Source organism: Rhamphochromis sp. 'chilingali' (assembly GCF_963969265.1).
Source record: "Rhamphochromis sp. 'chilingali' genome assembly, chromosome: 4".
NCBI lineage: Eukaryota > Metazoa > Chordata > Actinopteri > Cichliformes > Cichlidae > Rhamphochromis > Rhamphochromis sp. 'chilingali'.
The window spans coordinates 32108851-32131092 of NC_137948.1; the positions used below are offsets into that span (position 1 = coordinate 32108851).

A 22242-nucleotide genomic window follows, 5' to 3' on the forward strand; every position below is an offset into this window, starting at 1 on the left:
ATATATGTTGTCTATGAGTAAAAATGTGTTACATTGTCGTATTGCATAAATGTCAAATGATGTGGAGCATATAGGTGTGCAGGAATATTCATTCTCTGAATGTCACTTCCTACCATCCAAGTCTTTAAAATTCTAAAACTGAAACTGATAAGGAAAGCAATCAAGTACTATGGATCTGTATCTATAAATGCACTATTCCTTACACTGAACACTGTCTCAATCTGCATGTCTTTTCCTCTGTTTCCTGAATTCAGTTGCTTGACCTTCTTGAACAAACAAGTAGATTGGTTCTGATTTCCCTGTACACCTCATGGAGTTTTGGTGACGGTAGCCCATTGCTAGCTAAATCTTAACATACAATCACATAAACTCTGAAAACTACACTCCAAAGCCACAAAAACTCAAGTCTAAACACAACTAATGATCATATAACTATTAAATCCGTTCATTTTCGTAGCAGGTTATCCAACTGAGTGTTGCAGGGGTGCTGGAGCCAATCCTATCTGTCAAATACCAAGACGTGGTTATTGGTATATCCACGTCTTCACCCTAGGCAACTCAGCCGTCAGTCAATACAATACGATTTTGCTCTGATGAGTTATGATGAGTTAGTCAAGAAAAATGTATTAGGATGGAAAAGTATGTTTCATGTATGTCTCAAGCAATAGATAGATAGATAGATAGATAGATAGCTAGATAGATAGATAGATAGATAGATAGATAGATAGATAGATAGATAGATAGATAGATAGATAGATAGATAGATAGATAGATAGATAGATAGATAGATAGATAGATAGATAGATAGATAGATAGATAGATAGATAGATAGCACCAGGTGTATTAGTGGTCCCCTTGTGTGATGACCTTTCTTCAGCTTAGAGTACAGACCAGCAATACTCACACACATACATAGTTCAGATTCATTATAGATTCATAAGTACCAACATGCCCCCAACCCCTCCTCACCAAGACATCATAAAGGTCAAGTTCATCTTCGTCAGTATTCTCTCTTTGTCTTCTTCCCTCTCCCCTCATTGTCTCCGGGGGCACCACAGCAGCCCTGACAACACCAGCCTGTTACCACACAAGAACCTGTATCTGCAGGTGCAACGAGTGTATGTGTGTTGACTGTTGATGATATAGGCCAAAATAATGTGCATACATTTCCATAATGAAGTGTGTTTGCCTTGGCTGTAAAGTCTGCCAATCAAACACACTGCCATTCGCTAAACCTTGCCGCCCGTCTTCATTACTGTCCTCTGAAAGCCTTCTCTGACAATTTCACAGCGATTATCTGTTTAGAGACGATTACATGGTTTTAAATGGCGCATGCCAAATAGAGTTTTAAAGTTAAAGTGCTGGAAATTTCACCGTGCTTTTGTTGGATTCAACGGCACTCGTCGAAAGGGCGAACAAAATTAAACAATGCTAACAAAATAATAATAATATCTTTGAAATGTAAATATATTACAATGGTACAGTGAACATGTACAGAAATGAAAATCAAGATGAAGAAAATAATTTTGTTCTGGATATGTTGAAATAAACGGAGGCGTTTATTGTGTTGGGTTAGTCTAGAAATATGATTTTTTTTTTTATTAGCCTTTGACCGCAACATGTAGGCTGTATCCAATATTAAGAGAGTTACATTTAAGAAGTATCAGCTCTTATGACATAAGTGGAGCATTTACACAGCAGGATTTTCACATGTAGTAGTAAGTTAACATGAAATTGAGGGATCTGTTGTTTTTAGTTGCACACGGTTAATTCATGTGACTGGTAAAAGCTTTTTACCAACAATGTCATGTCATAAGGGTTGAAAACTATACTGTTATATTGTTCTGCTCAAATATACACGATCAAATAAAAGAACCAGATATACAAGAGGGTTACAATTTATTTTTGAATCTCATATGAAATAATAAAAATAATAATTCAATTCACTTTATTTATACTGCATCAATCACAGCAACAGTCCCCTCGAGATGCTTTATATTGTAAGGTAAAGCCCCTACAATAATACAGAGAAAACCCCCAACAATCAGTAAACCACTTATTACCAAGAACTTGGCAATAGTGGGAAGGGCAAACTCCCTTTTAACAGGAAGGATGATGGTGATGATGATTATTGTTATTATTTCCCAGCTTCGAGTTGTTATGAAGAAGCAGTGCATCGAGGAGTGGGCAGAGATGAGGACAGGTGTCTGGACCTCACCTGAGCCACCGGACCCTGCTCTCCTTCACATGGGACAGCTGGCCTGACGACCCCTCAGGAGGCATAGTAAGCTCCATGCATCCTTGGTTTGGTTTTATTATCTCCAAAGAGAGTAAATGCTGCTTCTTCTGATTTTACTGGCATGGGCTATTTTCATTTTCTGATTCAAATTCATACCAAAAACAATTTGTTAATGGACATTTGCATTAGTGTATTTTCTCATGTTTTTGCTGTTGTCAAAGACGAGGAGTGCTGTGAATTGAAATCATTCTTGCTGATTATAGAAATTAAAAAATTTGGCAGTGTGTGCAGTAATTTCTTTAGTCTTGTTACTTACTAAGACACGTGACAGTTTAATCCACGTGTAAGGCACATTTACATCATGCAGTAACACATGGCTCATATCAGATATTTGCAACACATCTGTGGAATAACATTTAATAAGGCCACGTTCAGGTGTTCTTTTTTTCCCAGCCTGATAACTGTAGTCCCCCCCCCCCCCCCCCCCCCCACACACACACACACACACACCCCCACACACCCTTCTTTCTCTCTCTCTGTCTCCCTCTCTCTCTCTCCGTCCCTCCAGCAGCCGGTGGGAGCTCGGTGCTCCTGCATGACTGACAGCCCGGCGGAGAGGAGTGACATGCTCAGGTGGCGGCAGCAGCGTGCTCCCTCTGTCCTGTGGGTCACTGCGCCGGCAGAGATGGGCTCTTCGGACTGAGCACCTGTTCAGACGCAAAGACGCATTAGAGGTGAGTCGCCTTGTTTTGTCATCGCGCGTTGCTCAAAAACTGTCTCACCTTTAGACTCACAGATTGCCTGGAGCAAAGTGAGCCGTAGCCTACCTGATCTATTGTGGTGCCCTGGTGCTGTTTGGGGATTCTGGCTCATTTATTTATTTGTTTGTTTTTTCTTTTTCATCCACTTTTTTTTTTAAATGTGCGTGACAGTGTACGGTGCAGTCGGCTTATCGTGAATAACTTTTTTATTGGAGTCTATTAAAAGGCTACCGTTTGAATTACACTTCCATTCATTTAGAGATATTGTGAAATTGCTCGTTCTTGCCAATGGGGGCGCCGTTGTGCACTTTTTTTGGTTACCTTGACATAGAACGGAGACATATAGAACCGACACGAAGTACAAACTCTTCTTCATAACTCATTTAATGTACCCACAGTGGTGAAAATTAACAAATAAACTAATGAATACATAAATAAATACTTCAATCTTACTTTTTTAACATGTCTTTCTCATTGTGTTGAGAAGCAGTAGTATCAACTTTTTACTCCAGAAGAGTAAAAAGATTTTCACTATTTTTATAGCTACCTACATACAATCATTCTACACAAAGTCGCCATTGCAATAATAATATAATCATATAATCTGTAATAATACTACACTTATGGTTCCAGATGTATTTTTTTTCCTGTGATACTTTTGCATGTTTCTTGATGATATGTCTGCACTGTTACCTGCAACTAAGTAGGTTCATAAAATGGTAATAATAGCAGTAAAGGGCCTGCGCTAACATACATTTCATAGTAATAATACATAATTCAAAAAACATACATACACTAATGCATCAGAGAATGATTGAGCATTGTCAGAAAAGCTCCAGTTGTAACTGGTTGCTGGCAACATTCAAAGTAAGCCTTTGAATAGTGTAGTTACACTACACTATTCTACACTACCATATGGCCTGCCTTCTAAGTGCAAAGCCATTAAAATATCAGAAGTAAGAAGAACCTAATTTCTCTTTGCTAAATTGCAGGATTTAGGTGCGTTTCTAAAATAGGTTAAATTTACTTGGATATTTAAACCTTGTGCAGTTTGCACATTTTCCTTTTTCCATAAATGCTGTTGGAGTCTAGTTGTACTTTACTACATTGACTTGGCGGTCATACTTTGGTTTTGAAACAAACACATTTTCAGTAAATATCCCATAAAACAATTTGAATTAGCTCTACATTGCTGCAGAATCAAAATGCTGCATCAGTCAGTTTTGCCTTGCATAGTAAATAATTTTACATTTCTTGTATTCTTGTAACTATTTGGAAATTATGCACGCTGGACACTTATAATAACGTTCACGTATCGCTGCATTTATCGTGGATAAGATTAAAGAATCTCGGGTATTTTTTCGTGTGTTTGGCGTTTCTATCCGGCGCATTTCTAGAAACGTACTACGCTCCGCTTACAGTCGGCGTGCACTCACGTACTCGCTCTGTATTATTGCTCTGAAAGCAGCCACCATGGGGAGTTAAGGGCAAGACGACGGGTTATTTTCGTTAATATTTAATCTCAAAAGCTATCCATATGCTGCGTTTTGGAGTACACTGTTCGCGCCAGTATCCCCAATGCAGCGGATTACGGGGAACGGGCTTTCAGAGACGGTAGGACGTAAACTTTTGTGGAAAACACGGACGTTAACGGACCTAGCTAAGCTAGCCAGCTAATCAAAACTAGCTAACACATCAAGCTAGCTGGCGCTGCAGCCAGCAGAGTCAGAAACGTGCCCTCGCTTTCTTGTTTTGTTTGATCTTATGCGACTAGATTTGTTGGGGTTAACCAACAAGAAAGTTTGCGTTGCTTCTGTACAAATGTGCTCTTTACGAGTACGTTTATAGTTTCCTCTAGTGCTGAAGTTTTTTTCCTTTTTTTGCACGGAGGCCCGTGTTGTGTGGAGTTTGTTTCGGTGCCCATCCCCCACAGTCTTTGCAGGCCAAGATGAATGAGATTCTCACTTCAAAGCCCTGGCATTGGTGGTGGCATTGCTACAAGGCTAGCTAGCCATTTTAGCTTGTTAGCATTAGTTGGTTATTTGCAAAACAGTGTCCAGCAATACCGAGCGTGTTATTTGACAGGAGTTAGCGCTAAAGCTAGCTGCTACACAGGCGAAATAAACTTGTTGGTGAACTTAAGCTTGGATACTCAAGTAAAGCATGTTGAGTTCGTCATCGTTAAACTGGAGATTGAGTTGGAGAAATACGAGATTATTTAAACTAAGGTGTATTTGCTAGTAAGTTTAGATGCCAAGTTAACAAACTAGCTGTATTTTCAGTTTCTATGACTATATTCTCATGAGTCTCATACTGTTAGTATCATACTTCGTGTGTCTGCTCATCATCTAACGTTATTACTCAGTGATCTCTCGCACTCTAAATATATACATACTGTGTGTGTATTAGTGGGGTGACACAGTTCAGTGATGAGGTGTGACTCAAGTCATCATTCTCACCTTAGCAATAATATTTGTATTTGAGTCATCACCTTCCACTGCTACATCTAACTGCTTTTCTTGTTTCCATTGCAGGGTGAATTGTTTGCCAGCCAAGTCATTGCTAAAGGGGAATATCTGACCTCTGCCTTGTGCAATCAGAGACATGAGCGTTGTCAGAGAATTGCATGGGATCGGGTACAGGGGCGGGGGTGGGGTTGTGGCCTCCATGAGTGCCCCTACCCACTTTACAGAGGATGCACCGCGGCCCCCGGTTCCTGGTGAGGAGGGCTCAGACGTGGACACCCCAGTCCAGTCAGTCAGCACCCGTCCAAACACCCTTTCCCAAACCGCAGGCTATCCCCTGTCGTCTAAAATGGGGGACCCGTCAAGTTATACACCCTCCTCCTCGTCTGCGACCCCACGTCGCCCTGACTTGGACTTGGGCTATGAACCTGAGGGCTCTGCTTCACCAACCCCTCCTTACCTGAAGTGGGCCGAGTCACTTCACTCCCTCCTGGACGACAGGGAAGGCACCCAGCTGTTCAGAACCTTCCTGTGCCAGGAAGGGTGTGCAGACCTTCTCGACTTCTGGTTTGCCTGCTCTGGGTTCAGGAAGACCAGCCAGGACAAGAGGGCAAAGCTGGCCAAGGCTATCTACAGAAAGTATATTGTAGATGGGAATGGGATCGTCTCCAGGCAGATCAAAGCTGCCACCAAGAGCTTCATCAGAGACTGCGTGGGAAAGCCGCATCCCGATGCAGCCATTTTTGAACAGGTTATTAGAATTTTATATTGTAATATTTAACAGAATGCCAGTCAGGTTGAAGAGAACAGTCTAGTAGATACTGTTATTCATTCCTGACAGCTATTATTTTGTTTGTTTAAATGGCCAGATTTGGCTAAGGAATGGAAACTGTAGCCATTAAGGTGCCAATGCTAAGCAGTGTTGCAGGCCGACAGGTTAGGAAACTGAAACTGAATTGTGGATGTTGGCAAGATGGTTCATGATGAAAAAAAAATCAGACAATGGCTTTCATATGGCTGTGCTTTCAGTTGACTGGTGCTGGGAACTTATGTTTTTCGCTCTTCTCACTGCACTAGGTCTATTCCTGTCAAGTCGTTATAATTTTAGTGTCAATATTTACTCCCAGATTTAAGGAACTTAAAGCCATATCTATTTAACCAGCCCTTATACAGATCAGATTTTGTAGTGAGTATCTTTATTTAAAAACATGGAAAGTAGCACATTTATAATTCACAGAGTTTGTTCTTGCATGTATTCATTTCCATTGAATATTTAAAACAATCTCAGAACAAGGAGCTTTTGCTGTCTTGAAACGTGTTAGATTTGTCAGGGCCGTTCAGTTCTGCTTTATTGACTTTAGGGTTTTATTTAGGGGGAGGGAACAGTGACTCAAACTATAAGCTTACCCAGGTTCCCACGGTGTAAGTGCAGCTATACTTCCTGAGTACCTCAATCAGTTTCTGATCTTCTGACAGTGTTCCTGTGGTTGACAGGGGGCATTCATCCTGACAGGAAAAGTAAAAGAGCAAGAGAAGTCACACACTTGTCGCTGTTTTGTTAAACTACAGATTTGTGTTTCCTTGTGCTTTGTTTCTGCCTTAATGAGCAAACCACACCAAAGGATCATCTGCTCCTCTCTGCCCTCTTTAACCCTGAACACTTTCAGTTTTGCGTAGATGACTGCTCATTTTTATCTTCTTAATGTTGAGACCACATGTATACTCTATGAGACTTCTATCACCAGTCTTAAAGACTTGAGTCTCATAGAGTATACTTAATAATGTTATGTTGAGTAAGAATGCATGGGTATTACTGTGATGGACCAAATGAAGCTTGTTTCAATTAGCTTTCTTTATAGCTGTTCCACAGACTTGCGTTTGATTTTATTTCCGTTGCTGTTTCCCCGCAAGTCATCAAAGTAATAAAATCCAAAGCTGTGTACTGTTCAACTAGAATTCAAACCAACTTGACTTGTGCGAAGCCACATCGAGGGATGCACTTTGACCCTTTCAGGTTTATTGCTTGCATGTGGTTTGACACACATTGCTTTTTCAGTCTGGAATAGGTGTTAGCCTAGCTGTGTAGTCTCTGACATAAATGCTGGTATATCCTGTGTAATTGTGTTGGTCTGTAATGAGTATTCATTTGGCATGAAATATATAGTTTGAAAGGGCAAAGCCTTTCAGTCTGGGAGCACTGTGTCACAGTGAACTTAGTGAGAGGTGAGAAATAATGTCTTCATTTTTATTGTACCAACTTGGTCTTTGTGTGTTCCAGGCTCAGACAGAGATCCAGACCATAATCGAGGAGAACACCTACCCTTTGTTCCTTAAGTCAGATCTGTACCTGGAGTACACACGGACAGGGGGAGAAAGCCCAAAGCCAAACCCCAGTGATCAGAGCCCTTCATCAGGACCAGCCAAGCCTGTTTCTGGGTATTTGCCTACACTCGCTGAGGATGAGGAGTGGAGGTGAGAAGAGAAAGGAACCTGAGACTTTGTGTTATACCACATTTCAATTCTGATGCATTGCATAGGATTTAACTGTAAACTTCACTAATCTGTCTCAGCTGATCAGAACAGCTCTAACAAAGTTTTGAAGCTGAAATTCATTTGTCTAAATATTTAAAAGTAATATAATTCATCTGACTTTTTTTAATAACATAAATGTGGTCTTAGGTGTGGAGGAGGAGGAGTGAGGGAAGTGGAGGAAGAGAAAGATGAGGACGACTGTGGAGACACACCAGCTTGCAGGTTGACTCAGACCCTGCTGATGCAGACGGCACCACAGAGAGCCTCAGCCAGTAGGAGGAGGCAGGACAGCAGGGAGTACAGGTGTGTGTGTGTGTGTGTGTGTGTGTATACGCCTGCTGTTTTGCAGTCATAACATAAATAATATCTAAACATTTATTGAAACTTCCATGCGATGTCAATTTTTAAAAAAAACAACATAGTCTAGATCTGAATGTTCTGTGCTAACCAGTCAGCTTCGATCCTTTGCGTCTAGTGTTTCCCATGTCCTGCAGTTGGACAGACTTGGACTGCAGCTGGTTACGTTTGTATTTGGTTCTCTGGAGATCTGATGCAAGCCCTAGATTCAGCTCTAAGTAGAACCCACAGCAGGCGGAGAGCTGATGCTACTGGGCTGAGCTCTCTGAGACTTTCAGAACAGAACAGGGACCAGCTGCAGTCTAAGAGAGTGGACTCAGAATTGATCTGTTTGAGGAGGAACTTTGTGGAGAGGCTGTTGATTGTTTCTGTATATGTTCTTACTAAGTAGATGTCAGGTTATGTTTGTTTGGGTTGGGTTATGTTATGTTTATTCATTTTTAAAATGCTTGAGTGCCCCTCCTTTCACTTGCATACATGCATGTGCGCGTACATAATCACATGCCCTATCATGTCCCGTGGGAAACGGTGGGTGTTTCTTGTTTCGTGTATAGCGGTGTAGATGACCTAGTATTATGCAAGAGTAATATTTTGGTAATTAGAGTTTGTCATTTACAAACATTTCCAAAATACATCTATAATATTTTTCATTATAATAAGTAATAATATATAATACCTGTTGATATTCTTATAGTGGAAATATTCATGTGGCAAGGCTGAGACTTTTTTCTGTTAGCTTCTTTGTAACCCTTTCAAGATTGCAAATAGCTCTTTTCGGGGAATCTTTGCAGCACACCCACTTATATCAAGAGTAGGTGGCATTTTGTCTTATTGCGAAATCATGAACACAAGTCTTTCTTGAGAAGAGCAAATTTAGTGTGCAGCCAAACTTTCTGAGCCTTTTTTTCCATTTTGTGTATTTAATCGGGACGCTTCACACTTTTGAATTCACAATTTTGAAGCCTTTAACACATTTTTTTTTTTAGCACAATTCACAAGCATCACATCAGACATGACTAAGGCAAAAAAAAAAAAAACTGGTGCGAATGTTTTGTAAGAACCCCTGAAAATTTAACATGGCTCCTTCGCATGAATCACGATGTCTCAATTCTTCTTCAGGCCATGGAGAGAGCCGATAAACCCATACTACGCAAACATGGGTTATGCGCGGGCTCCAGCAACCAGTGCCAATGACAGTGAGCAGCAGAGCATGTCGAGCGATGCAGACACAATGTCACTGACCGACAGCAGTGTGTAAGTACTCACAGACAGCCTGCTGCGCCTCGGACAATACTACACTTTTGAGTTTTGTAAAAATGTTACAGATCTGTAATTGATTTTTGTTCATCTTTTTTTTCCCTCTGTGTTTGTGTAGAGATGGTATTCCTCCATACAGATATTGGAAACAGCATCGTAAAGAGATGCATGAAAGTGCCAAAGCCAACGGACGTGTGCCCCTACCTCATATACCTGTGAGTACAAACAGCAATTCGCTGCAATATCAGTTCTTGTATTGCTGCATGCACAGTGAAATATGTGCAGAATTTGACACTGGAATGCAGTTTTAAAGTTTTTCTGCACACTATTAGGCTTTTATGTGACAATACAACTTTGTAATCTTTGCTAAATTCACACCTGTTCGTATTTTTCATACTTTTTTTTTATGTTTAAGTGCTTTCAGTGTATCATTCATACACGGATCGATGCATTGGAGAGCAACTTGGGCTTGGCATCCTGCTCAGTGCAAAATATCATGACGATAATAAATAAGTGATGCACAAGTAAATAAATATGTTAAGTAAGGCCCTTCTTGTTGTTCTGGTTCAGCATTGTGATCGATGTGGGTTGAAAAGCTGGTGTGTGTGTGTGTGTGGGGGGGGGTGTCCTTGAGCGAATGCTGCGACAGGCTGTGAGAAGGATGAGTGGGGACGTTGGCAATGCCCAGACTGCACTGGTTGTAAATGTCTGATGGGAGTTGCAGCATGTGGAGGAGGCGGAGGGTGCTGCTAGGCCTTTTTTGATTAAGGCTGTGGTGGTGTAGTAACTGGAAGTGATGTCATCAGTTTGGCATATCGGCAGAAATTACATGCTTTTGTTTCTACCACAGAACCAACAATCAGTGGAAGGTGAAACTGATTGTCGAGAAGTCAGCAATTATCTCATTGTTGATGTTTTTCCCTGTGTTGAGGTTAAGGTTGTCAGGCTGTCAACTCCTCTGTGTGCTGACTCATCTTGATTGGCAATGAGGCCTACCTTAGCAAACCTTTTGGTGTGGTTGTGTTAAAACTAGCAGAGCAGTCATGTATCCACATCTTGAACAATAATGGGCTGAATACACACCCTTTAAAGCGATCTTGTATTCAGCATATTGTGTTGTTTTCTTCCTTTTCTGGCCATCTGCCATCTCTGTGTAAGAAAGCCCAAGATCCAGTTCTAGGTACCAGGTCCCACACGGAGCAGGTTCAGCTTCTCCACAAGCTGCTGTGGCAAGATAGTGTAAAAAGTTGACTTGAATCAGTAGGATGTGTATGACTTTCTGTATTGCAGGTGAGTCAGACTGAGGTGGTGCAGGGTGGATATAATGGCATCTTTTGTAGGCTGGTTTTCTCTGCATGCAAATTCTAGGGGTTAAAAGGGAGATGTGACTTATTATGTTGCAAGACAAGCCTTTCAAAGCATTTCACATTTCTTGGGGTGAGGGCTAGAGGGTGGTAGTCATTCAAACAAGCTGGGTCAGATTTCTTGGGTACAAAATTATAGTGGTGCCGTTTAGACAAGTGGGAATGTTATTTTTGTCTGAGGAAGATGTTGAAAATGTCCTTGTGAAAACATCTTTCAGTTGTTCTACACATTCCTTCAGAACATGATCTGTTTGGCAGGTGACGACGGGAGCCCTTTGTTGTTGGTGTATTGAGGTTATCTGGCAGTGCGAGGTCATTACAGCATGTCTGATCGGTGGGCTTGTAGCCTGCTACTGTGTTGAATCGCTGCCAGAGGTGCTGTGTGTTTTTTGGTGTCAGTGAAGTGACTTGTGTGCACATTCCACAGTTTAAACTGGAAGTAAAGGTGCTGCATCCCATGCAAAGCTGAGGTCCTGGTGCACTACCAGCTTGTTGGTCAAAATGAGTACAGCTAAAGTTCAGCAACTTATTGGCACTGGATTTTTAAAAGTTCAGGATCAACTTGGACACTGATTGAAATCACCAGCCCCATTAAAAACTAAAAGCACTTGATGTACAGACACTCAGAAGTGACATCTGAGAGGCATCTGATTGATACCAGTTAAAACTTTGGAATAAAACATAGTTACATATTCCTAAATTCTGGGTTTGAAGAAGTAGGAGGAGTAGATGTAATGGTACTATACACAGCAGGCAGATTTAGCTCATAATGTGAGGTGGTCTTAAGGCAGTATTTATCTGCAAGTAGTTGAGAAGGAATTACCATAACTGTCACACATTGCTAACATTGATTGTTTGCACAAGTTAAGTTTTCCCATTTGAATGTGTTAAATGCATATTAGTTTATAAGTTTGCCATTTAAATTATGGCAGCAGACATATGCACCCGTGTGTAGTATGTAATAATTTCTACTTGTGTCAATACACAGCGCACGTATCGAATGCCAAAGGACATCCACGTAGAGCCTGAGAGGTTTGCAGCGGAGCTTATTAGCAGGCTGGAGACGGTGCTCAGAGAGCGAGAGGCTCAGGAAAGACTTGAAGAGAGGCTGAAGAGAGTACGGCTGGTGAGTACACGATCATATATATGCACCCTGCAATGTGATTTTAATTCTTCGAAATTAAAACTTTGTAAGTGAAAGAAAGAGTTGTTTCCATTTTAGTCAGCCTGCCTATGCAGCTCTGTCACTTCTATTCCAGACTCACAGCTAGCTTTCTCATCTACAAGGAGATTTACACAGTAGAAATTTAGACAATGCATTATGCCATATATGCAGAAATGCCTGTGAACAGTTTAGCGATTGATTCTACTCTCTTGCAGTAGGGTAGAGTTGTATGAAGCAGTAGGGCTGCACAATTAATCGTTAGAAAATCGCGATCTCAATTCATACTTATGTGTGATCTCATTTCCAAATGACAACGATTTAAAAAAAAAAAAAAAAAAAAGATGACGATTGTACCGCATTTTGATCCGGGACATAATCTGCATGAAAACAAGCGCTCACTCTTCCTGCTCAACAAATGACAAGGGCGGAGGCTTATACCACGTGATACAGAAGTCAGCTGGCAGGGAAAAAACAACGGAGAGCACGTGAGAGATGACGAAGCTGTAAAGCCCAAGAAAGTGACAGGAGAAAATCCGTCCCGGTCAACCACCCAAACATCAATAACAGGAACCTTATACAGCGCCTCCCTATACCTGTCGAACTCCCGCAGGCACAAAGAAATTACGGAGGCTATCACTTATCACCTGACCAAAGATATGGCTCCCATCAACACTGTGCAAAACGAGGGATTTAGGAAAATGATCAACACCCTAGACAAACGCTACACGGTGCCGTCCCGCAACTATTTTTCAAATGTTGCACTACCTGCTGTATACACGCAGTGTCGAGCAACGGTGGAGACGTAATTGTTTTTATGTTTAGTCTCAACTGTTACGAAGTGGATGTGCAGTTAATAAGTGCAATAAATATTTATATTAGAAAAGAAAATCGTGAGCGAATTGTGATTCTCATTTTATGCAAAATCGTGCAGCCCTATTAAGCAGCAACACATTGTTATAACAAGTGACAAACAAGATTCTTGCCAGAAAAACTTGCCATTTCGGTTTCTTGTGACCAGCCACGGTGGGAATTTAATATTACACTCAGTTAATCTGGCTCTAGCATTCCACTTTAACAGTGATAGCTTCTGTATAGACTCATTGCTGCTGGTAAGAAGAGAGACTATGCCATCAAGAGAAGAGATAATCACTCTGGGATTATATATCGATAGTTTAATTATTGGTGATTCTAAGTGAGTTGATATCAGGTGAACTGGCACAACAGCATTTTTAGATAAAGTTTGCCCAATTCTTTTTTCTTTTTCTTTTTTAATTTACTTTTTTTCCCTTGGGTGTCAGGTTACTGCCACGAAGCCATCCGGCTTGTAATACACAGGCAGAAAGGCTAGGCAAAAAAAGAAACACATTTATTAGCCTCCATCACCTTAATCATTGTCTTCTGTATTGATGTACAACCCAGTTTTAAAATTGAAAAACTAAATGTATTTTCTGTTCTTAACAGGAAGAAGAGGGGGATGATGCTGACGTCTCCATGACAACCTCAATGTCTTCTCATAGCATGTCTCTACCCGTCCCCTCATCGTTTCCACCTCTTTATGGTGCCCGTTATTCCGAGACAACTGCTAACACGGCAACAGTCGCCACTTACGGAGGCCTGGTCCCCATAGATGATCCCCATGACGACGACCCAGAATCTATTTTGGATGAGCATGTACAGCGGGTGATGAGGACGCCAGGCTGCCAGTCGCCAGGGGCAAACAACAGCACCTTAGCAGGAGGGGGTCGGCACACTCCTCCCAAATCATCGCGTTCACCTGACGGGGGAATCGGGCCGCCTCACTACCCTGCACACAGAGGTGCAGGTCACAGTCTGCCTGCTGCTGGAGTCAAAGGTAAGAGGCTGTGAAGGGGAGGGAGAAATGGTCGAGCACGATTTCCACGATCTAAATGTGGGCCCAGGTTACTCTCTGTGTTAAGCTCTGCCCCCAATACCACATGTCGCTAAAGCAACTCTCCAACGGACACAGTTACATGTCCTCTCCAGTTCTACAAACACATTTAGAAAAAGTGCAGACTTTTTCTTACATTACACAACTTTGGGTAAATTATTTCTACAAACATTAAAAATTATTTTATTTATTTGCGGAACTGTGCATTAGAAGTTAATGCTGATACTTCAACATTATACCTGGTTCATATCCTGTGTCCCTGTCTTTTTAAGAGTGTTTTGTTTTGGTTTGGTTTTTTGGAGACCGTATTCCCCACACCTACTGTACACTGTAGTTTTTGGCAAATGTAACCTCAAGTAGCAAGAAATAGTTGTTATTCTGCTCAAGTGTTTGTGTTGCTGTGGAATAATGTGCTGTTGTTGCTCTGTTTAATATTGATGTTGGTATAACAGAGTAGGCTTAACTCGTGCTCATTATATTGAGTTAATGTGAAGATGGAGTCTTGAGATTTTTAATGTGCCTTTACAACACAGGAAGGAACTATAATATGCTTGGACTAACTAGTGCATCCTGTTACAAATTTTTTTAATGGCAAGCCATAACTGACTCTTCAGGTGAAATAGCACAGATGTCAGTGCTGTGAGTTTCCATTTACTTTACTGATTTCCATCTCAGGTATGCATCACCACAAGCCGTTGTACCACCACAGAGGAAGGGATGGGCCAGAGGAAACGGGTAGTAGGTCTCAGCCCAACTTCCTGTGGAATGGAGAGTCAGCCAATCAGTATGCCGGGAGAAGTCGAAACTATGCTGACGGAGCTGGAGCCAGCACACACGAGGGGATGGGTTATAGGTAAGCGTGTGCACTTGGTCTATAGGAAGTTGTATGGAAGGGGAACAGCTTTGCAGAGGCGTCACTAACTTCCACCTACCAGCTTTGAGTGACATCTTCATCTCTTTGCTGCTTGCATACAACTCAAAAACCCTTTCCATCCTGCCTAAAATGTTTTTGAACTTTTACCGTCTGCTAAGAGATACAGATTCATGAAAAATTCAAAACTAGACAATTCCTGAACAGTTTTTACCGTACAGCCATATTCCCACTGAGCACGATTGGCTCACAGCAAGAAGGTCCTGAGTTCAATTCCGTCATCAGGCCGGGATCTTTCTGTGTGGAGCTTGCATGTTCTCCCCATGTTTGCATGGGTTCTCTCCCACAACCCAAAGACTTGCAGTTAGTGGGATTAGGTTAATTGATGAACCTCAATTGCCCATAGGTGTGAAAGTGAGTGCCAATGGTTGTCTCTGTGTGTTTGTCCTGTGACAGGTGCACCCTGGGATAGGCTCCAGAACTTTGCATACATTTGTATTTCTTTAATGTATTATACTATTATTAATGACAAGTCCGTATCCTGGTAGTGCCCTAGTGGCAGTAAAGTATCTTATTGTTAAGTAATCGGATGACTCCAACTGTTTTTTTTTTTTTTTTTCTTTTGTTACCTGTTTGTTCTGCAGTAGTAAAGGCAGCACACTATCACGGCGAGGTTGTAAGAAGACATCAGAGGCATCGGGGAAAGGTGACGAGAGTGGGCGTGGCCTGGAGGCACAGGTACCAATGGAGGATTTGGAGAGAAACCAGAAGATCCTGCAATGGATGATGGATGGAGACAGACAGAGAAAGAGTTCCCATGGGTGAGTCGTTTTATATTTAAAGCTGACAGTAATTTATAGTTGTTGAAATTTTTAAAATTCTTAAGATCAAATAATGAAATAAAAATTAAATTAGGAATACAGGTGATGTGTTTTCTTTCTCATCAGATATAGTGTATTGAATTTTTTTTTTATTTGGCAGTGGTTTGGCATTGATATTTTACTTGGCAAAAAAGAAGAACACTTTGTGTTGTTGGTCGCCATTTAAAGCAGAGGATCAAAGTAAAAGCAGACTCTGCTCCTAGCAAAGTGAATGTCTCTGTGACCTTATAGATGACACTTTGATAACGGCAAATGGAATCTGCGATTGTGCCCACAGCTAAGCAATAACCTGGCTAATGATTACTCTTTATTATTAACCCATGACCACATAACTGTGTGTGCGGGCACTAGTCAGCTGGCATATATAACAGACCTGTGCCAACAAGATTAACAGCAAGGCCGCCCTCCAGCATTAGATGTGTTACAGATTGCCCGTGTTCTGCTCTAACATGGAAGGAACTTGTTGCACATGTTGTCAGTAACAACGCAAGTGAAGTATAACTTTATTTGTGAGAGTTTAATTCTCTTCCCCAGTGATGCTAAAAAATGAGTTTTTGTGTACAACACCATGTGGCAGATGCCCATTCCCCTCAAACAGGATCAGAGAGACATACATATCTTAGAAATATTTAACGTTTACTGCAAATGAATGGAATTTGGAGCCTACTAATAAATGAGAGTAAAGTGATATTTAGGCAGCATCGGAGAGGGAGAATCTCACAGGGGAGCACGTGGATACATCGAACAAATCATTTCTGCTTATGTTGGGGGTTATTCTTCTTCAGGTTTTAAATGTTTGTCCTGAGTAACGCGTACTTGCTATATCAAGAACCAGAATTTCAGTGGTTCTTGATATAGCGATCAATAAGACTATGCTTAGCATAGTCTCATATTGTGAGACTCTAGTTCCTGTGCCCATTTTAATGCAGGCAATTCTCTTGTTTTTTCAGAGGGAGCACCAGTAGCTCAAGGAGGACAGGAACCAGCAGCGAATCGCCACGTCCAGCTTCAGTGGAGCGGCCTGGAGCTGTGCACCCCTGGGTCTCTGCTCAACTACGTAACCCTTCTTCAGTGTCCACCGCTATCCCCGGCTCATCATCCACCCAAGTCCAGCCTTCTCATCCCTTCATCCAGGACCCAGCTATGCCCCCCAACCCAGCTCCCAACCCCCTCACCCAGCTGGAGGAGGCTAGACGGAGGCTGGAGGAGGAGAGGAGGAGGGCTGCACTACAACAGGTCAAGCCTAGGTAGGTGTCAGGCCAAATTCTGTGTACTCGGTTATTGTTATTATTATTAATGTTTATTCTTTATGTTGTGTGTTTACGTGTATTTTTTCTGTCTCAGGCACAAGTCTGGAAAGCGTCAAATGTGCGAGAACATGACAGTGGCTTACTACTTTTGTGGAGAACCAATTCCCTATCGAACATCTGTTAAAGGCCGTGTAGTGACTTTGGGCCAGTTCAAGGAGCTGCTTACCAAAAAGGGCCACTACAGGTAAATACATAGACAGGTTTTAAAAAGCCATAAGTGTGTGTGGGAATGTTAAAGATGTGCTCTTACACTTGTGCTTGTGTTTAGGTTCTATTTCAAGAAAGTGAGCGACGAGTTTGACTGTGGTGTGGTGTTCGAGGAGGTTCGTGACGATGACGCAATCTTGCCTATCTTCGAGGAGAAGATCGTTGGGAAGGTGGAGAAGGTTGACTGAAATTTTGGGAACATGAAAACAAATCAGATGGCATGAAAAAGAGGAAGAAAACATTCAGGTGGGATTGAAATTCACCTGCCAGAAAACGAACAACGGGAAGTAGAAAGGCGGAAGGAGTAACGTGCGACCGAATGGAGATTGCGCTGCATAGTCGAAGCTCAAGCGTTAAGGAGGCGGTTAATTTTACGGAGCATCAACGCCTGGATCCAAACCCACATAAAGCAAAAAAGCTCAGTCAGATGATACAGCGGGTAGTAGAAGAACATAAATTATTTCACCTGTCCTGTCTCCACTGTGGACGATCAAGGAGAGCTGTTCAGGTATGTCTGACCAGTCTTCCACTTCTACTGCAATGGATGGGAAAAGGGTGAGGGGACTGCTGAAGGAGAGAGGTTTAAAGTAGTCTTCCACTTCTGCTCTGGAGGAGCCCGTCCTCCGCAGACCATTACGATGCTGCTACATTACCACGGAAACTCTTCAATCGGTGCTCAGGACGGTAAAGGAAGCAGTTTTGTTCCTCTCGGGAGTCTAGCTGCCTTTTGCTGTCTCTGTTCCTCATCAGCTGGTGACAGAAGATTTTTGGGGAGTGGAACATTTAGCCTGCCTCTCGTTGACTTCATAGCCTCAGAACAGAGAAACCTGCTCACCCTCAATTCCAAGAAGTCACGTAGTGATCTCTCACATCACCTTGTTCAGATAACAGTTCTCTGCATAACTTGTTTACCGTATTTTTAATAAGACAAGTATTCTAGCTACTTGTTTTCATTTTATTTGAATCGTGTATGTACAAGGCAGGTACTATTACTTATTATTGCAGCTTAATTTCGTCATATCTCAGACTTAATGTTGTATTATTGTGTATGTTTTGAAGCTAGTTCATTAGTCATTTCAGGGCAACCGATTTGTTTGTTTCTTCCCAGTATACCACATCACTGCACCTCAGCTCTGTACTGTTTACCTTTGAGTGTGCAGTCGTGTTCTACTGCGGGAGGATTTTTAAATATAGGATTTTTTTTATTACCCTCAAAAAAGACCACAATATATCTTTTTTTTTTTTTTTTAAACGGTCACACTGGCCCCTTGTGTAACTTTAGAAGTCTTCTGCTATATCACAAGCCTGCGCACAGAACTCCAAGCTCAGTCTAGGTGCCTGCCTGCCTGCCTGGCCAGTGCCATTACTATCTACAGTGCTTATTCTGAAGCGTTAAGTGTCCGTCGTGTACACCGGAACTCAGCCAAAGAGTGTAGTGTGAGCCCCCTTCGCCTACATACACATGTATGTGCAGTCCACTGCTATCTAATGTGTGTTATTTGACATAACTGTGAGGGAATGTAGTATTTCCTCCTACATCTTTAAACTTTGTAGAGGAACACTGAGTTTAAAAACTGCAGGGTTGTTTGTTTTGTTTGTTTTCCTTTCTCCAAATTAAATTAATAGTTTGACATTAGAAATTTTCACCAGGAATACTGTGATAAGTTAATACAGCTCATATATCTAAGCGGTAAATGCAAAGCTAAAGCCAGCAGTTGTTAGTTTATAGTTTACTAAAAAGATTGGACCTACCCTGGCTCTTACGTGAGTTAAACTACGTGAGTTTCAACTACAAGTTAAGTTAAGTTAATTTAATTTAATTATCAGTTATTTGTTGTTCATTGGTTTATAAGAAGGGTGGCACCAGTGGTGATGTTTAAAATAGTTTGCTTGATAGCTGATTGTTAGTTTTTGTTTATTTATTTATTTTGTTTTTGTCATTCTAAACTGTTTAAAGGTTTTTCAGATTTATATCACACTAGCTCAGCACAAAATTGGTGACACGGTAGATGATTCAAAATATGCCAGTATTGATATTTGGTTGATCTGTGGATTGCTAGATTATTACATATAAATTGATGATTCAGAGGACCTATCACGATTGCCTAGAGCCTGATGAGCTGTCTAATAACTACTCGCTTTTGCGGGTGGGGAAAAACAGATTTGAGGTCGGAGTAAGATTGTAAGATCGTAATGATTGTAAGGCCTTCAGCTCAGGTTATAGATGCATGCTGATTAGGAAACGCTGAAATGTGCTGGGAGGCAGACTGCGAAATGTAGACAGAGCCAGGCGAGATGTCTTCTATTCTAAGCTCAGCTAATTGCCTATAGCTTCATGTTTACTGTATAGACACGAGGAGTGTTACACATTTGGTCACTTTTTTGTTATGAAAACAGCAGAGTGAATTTTTCAACATGTCAAGCTAGTCTTTTAACCTGCTTGTGTTTGTACCATAACGCGGTAAAGCCTTGAGGTCAGAATATAAAGCGCAGTGCAAACGTTGCACTGAGGGCACACCAGCTACGTAAGCCGAATGTAACTTTATGAATTTTTTTTTTTTTTTAAAGTTTTTGTTTTTTTTACTTTTGTCCACCATATCCTCGAAGGATCGATCATGTCAGCTACTTGAGGACAGGTTCACTATTGATCTGTTCACCTGATTGTTTTGTGTCCTCGATGCTGATTGTTAATTGAATGTGTTGCATTAATGTCAAATAGAAATCATCCTGGGTTTGCCCCAGCAAGAGGAGCATAGGATCAGAAAATGTGTTTGTCCTTACTCCAACCCATTATGCCTTCAGTATGAAATAAAAAATTTAGAAATGTATTTGTTTATAAGAAAAAAAATGTAATTTTAATAATCAGCGAGCATGTTCTTTAAGGAATGTTTCCAGATGAATTGAACTGTCTATTTTGGTTTAATGTTTATGTGCAAACTGCTTTTGGCCCTCTGATATATTTTGCATCTGTTTTATTAGAAAGAGCACCCAGGGACAGTTGAATGACTACATTGAGTTGTTTCTTGTGATTTATGATTTGATGGACAAGAACAAATAACTGCATCTGTTGCGTTGTTGATTTGTGTGAAACACAGTGCCTTTAACCTTTCAAAAATGTGTTTATTGAAACCAATCCATGCTTTTTATTATTAGTTTTAATCATCACTCAGTCCCATTTGTATTTTTAGCTGCAGTCATGCTATTTCTATTTCTTCTGTTCTGATCAACCCTCTGCTGTAAATATGTACATTATCATTTCATACGTGTCTTCAGACCTGCACCACATGTCCATGGTGTTTTCTGTTTTGTTTTTTTCCAACGCCAAGATGTCACTGTGCTGGTTCCACTTGTACATTTCTTTTAAAAGGGTACTTCATAATAAAGATGTTGAATAAATTCATCAACTTTATTTTTGAGGTTAAATGTATTTTATATGGCTTTCTCTTTTTGCCTTAAACTAAAAGTCTTAACTTTCAGATGCATTGCACTTGTACACCACTGCAGTTTGGAGTTTGTTTGGCTTCTGCATTTATGTGATAGCTGTAGCTGGTGATGAAAAACACTAAAATATTCAGGCAGCCTTTAACAATCACACATACACTCATGAGCCACTTCATTAGATAAATTTATTGTGAAATGAAATCAGTATTTTGAGTATACATACAGCATATTTACACGTGTGTGTGTGTGTGTGTGCGCGCGTGCGCGCGCGTGTGTGTGCGTGTGTGTATAGACTCTGTATAAGGGCTGCATGTACGTACACTCGCTAGCTTCTGCAATAGGTATACCTTACTACTATTAGTGTGGACCCCTTTTAACTGTCTTAATACTTCATGGCACAGATTCAACAAGTTTCTGGAAGCATTGCTCAGAGATTTTGGTCCATATTTACATGATAGCATCACACAGTTGCTGCACATTCGTGATGTGATGTCCCAGAGGTTGGGCTGACATCTGGTGACTGTGGATATCATTTGAGTACAGTGAACTCACTGTCATGTTCATGAAACCAGTTTGAGATGATTTGAGCTTTGCGACATGGTGCGCTATCCATAAAGGGATTAACATGGTCATCAACAATACTCAGGTAAGCTGTGGCATTTCCCCACACTATTACTCCACCACTAGCAGCCTGCCTTACTGATACAAGGAAGTTTGGATCTGTGCTGTCATGTTGTTTATACCAAATTCTGACATCACTACCCAAATATTGCAGCTGAAACTGAGACTCATCAGACTAGACAACATTTTTCAAACTCCTTTGGTATTTCAAACGCCCCACTTTGGTGGGAATGGGCAAATTGTAAGCCTCAGCTGACAGGGCCAGTGTGGTCTTCTGCTGCTTTAACCCATCTGCTTCAAGGTTCGCTGTGTTCCACATTCAGAGATGCTTTTCTTCTGGATATTTTCTTCTTTTTCAGATCATTAAATCACCTTTCTTCCTTGTTCTGATGCTCAGTTTGAACTTCCGCAGGTTATCTTGACATGTCTGCATGCACTAAGTTTCTGCCATGTGATTGGCTAATTAGACACTGTATTTGTGTTAATGAGAAGTTAACCTCCTCGGACCTGGCGTCCACATATGTGGACATCACATTTTTGGTTATTTAGACCCAAATACTAAATTTTGCTCTACAAGGGCCTGATATCCACTTAGAAGGACATTATACTGCGACCGTTCTATCGAAATTTTAAACGAATACCCTCATATGTGGCTCTTATTTTTCTTAGAAACAAAAATTGGGTAAAAAAAATAAAGCTGGTAATTCTTTGTTTTTACATTCACTGGGCCCCACCCAATATGCCCAAATATCAAAGAAAAATTAAAAATGCATGCTGTGGAAGAGTTCGGGTCTTGGCAGGTTAAACAGCTCTAATTAATAAAGTCGGGCCTGATTTATTTTAAACCAAGAATTGAATGTCT

At 41.1% G+C, this 22242-nt stretch overlaps 1 pseudogene across 1 annotated transcript; it reads left to right on the top strand.

The window, feature by feature from the left end:
- The first annotated feature begins 4434 nt into the window (after positions 1-4434).
- On the top strand, positions 4435-20714 carry LOC308394759 (axin-1-like; annotated as a pseudogene). The gene is made up of 13 exons (XR_013974792.1): positions 4435-4614; positions 5535-6216; positions 7744-7937; positions 8145-8300; positions 9474-9608; positions 9730-9826; positions 11964-12101; positions 13602-13992; positions 14725-14902; positions 15565-15741; positions 16752-17048; positions 17146-17295; positions 17380-20714. The product of XR_013974792.1 is annotated as an axin-1-like (transcript).
- The last annotated feature ends 1528 nt before the right edge of the window (positions 20715-22242 follow it).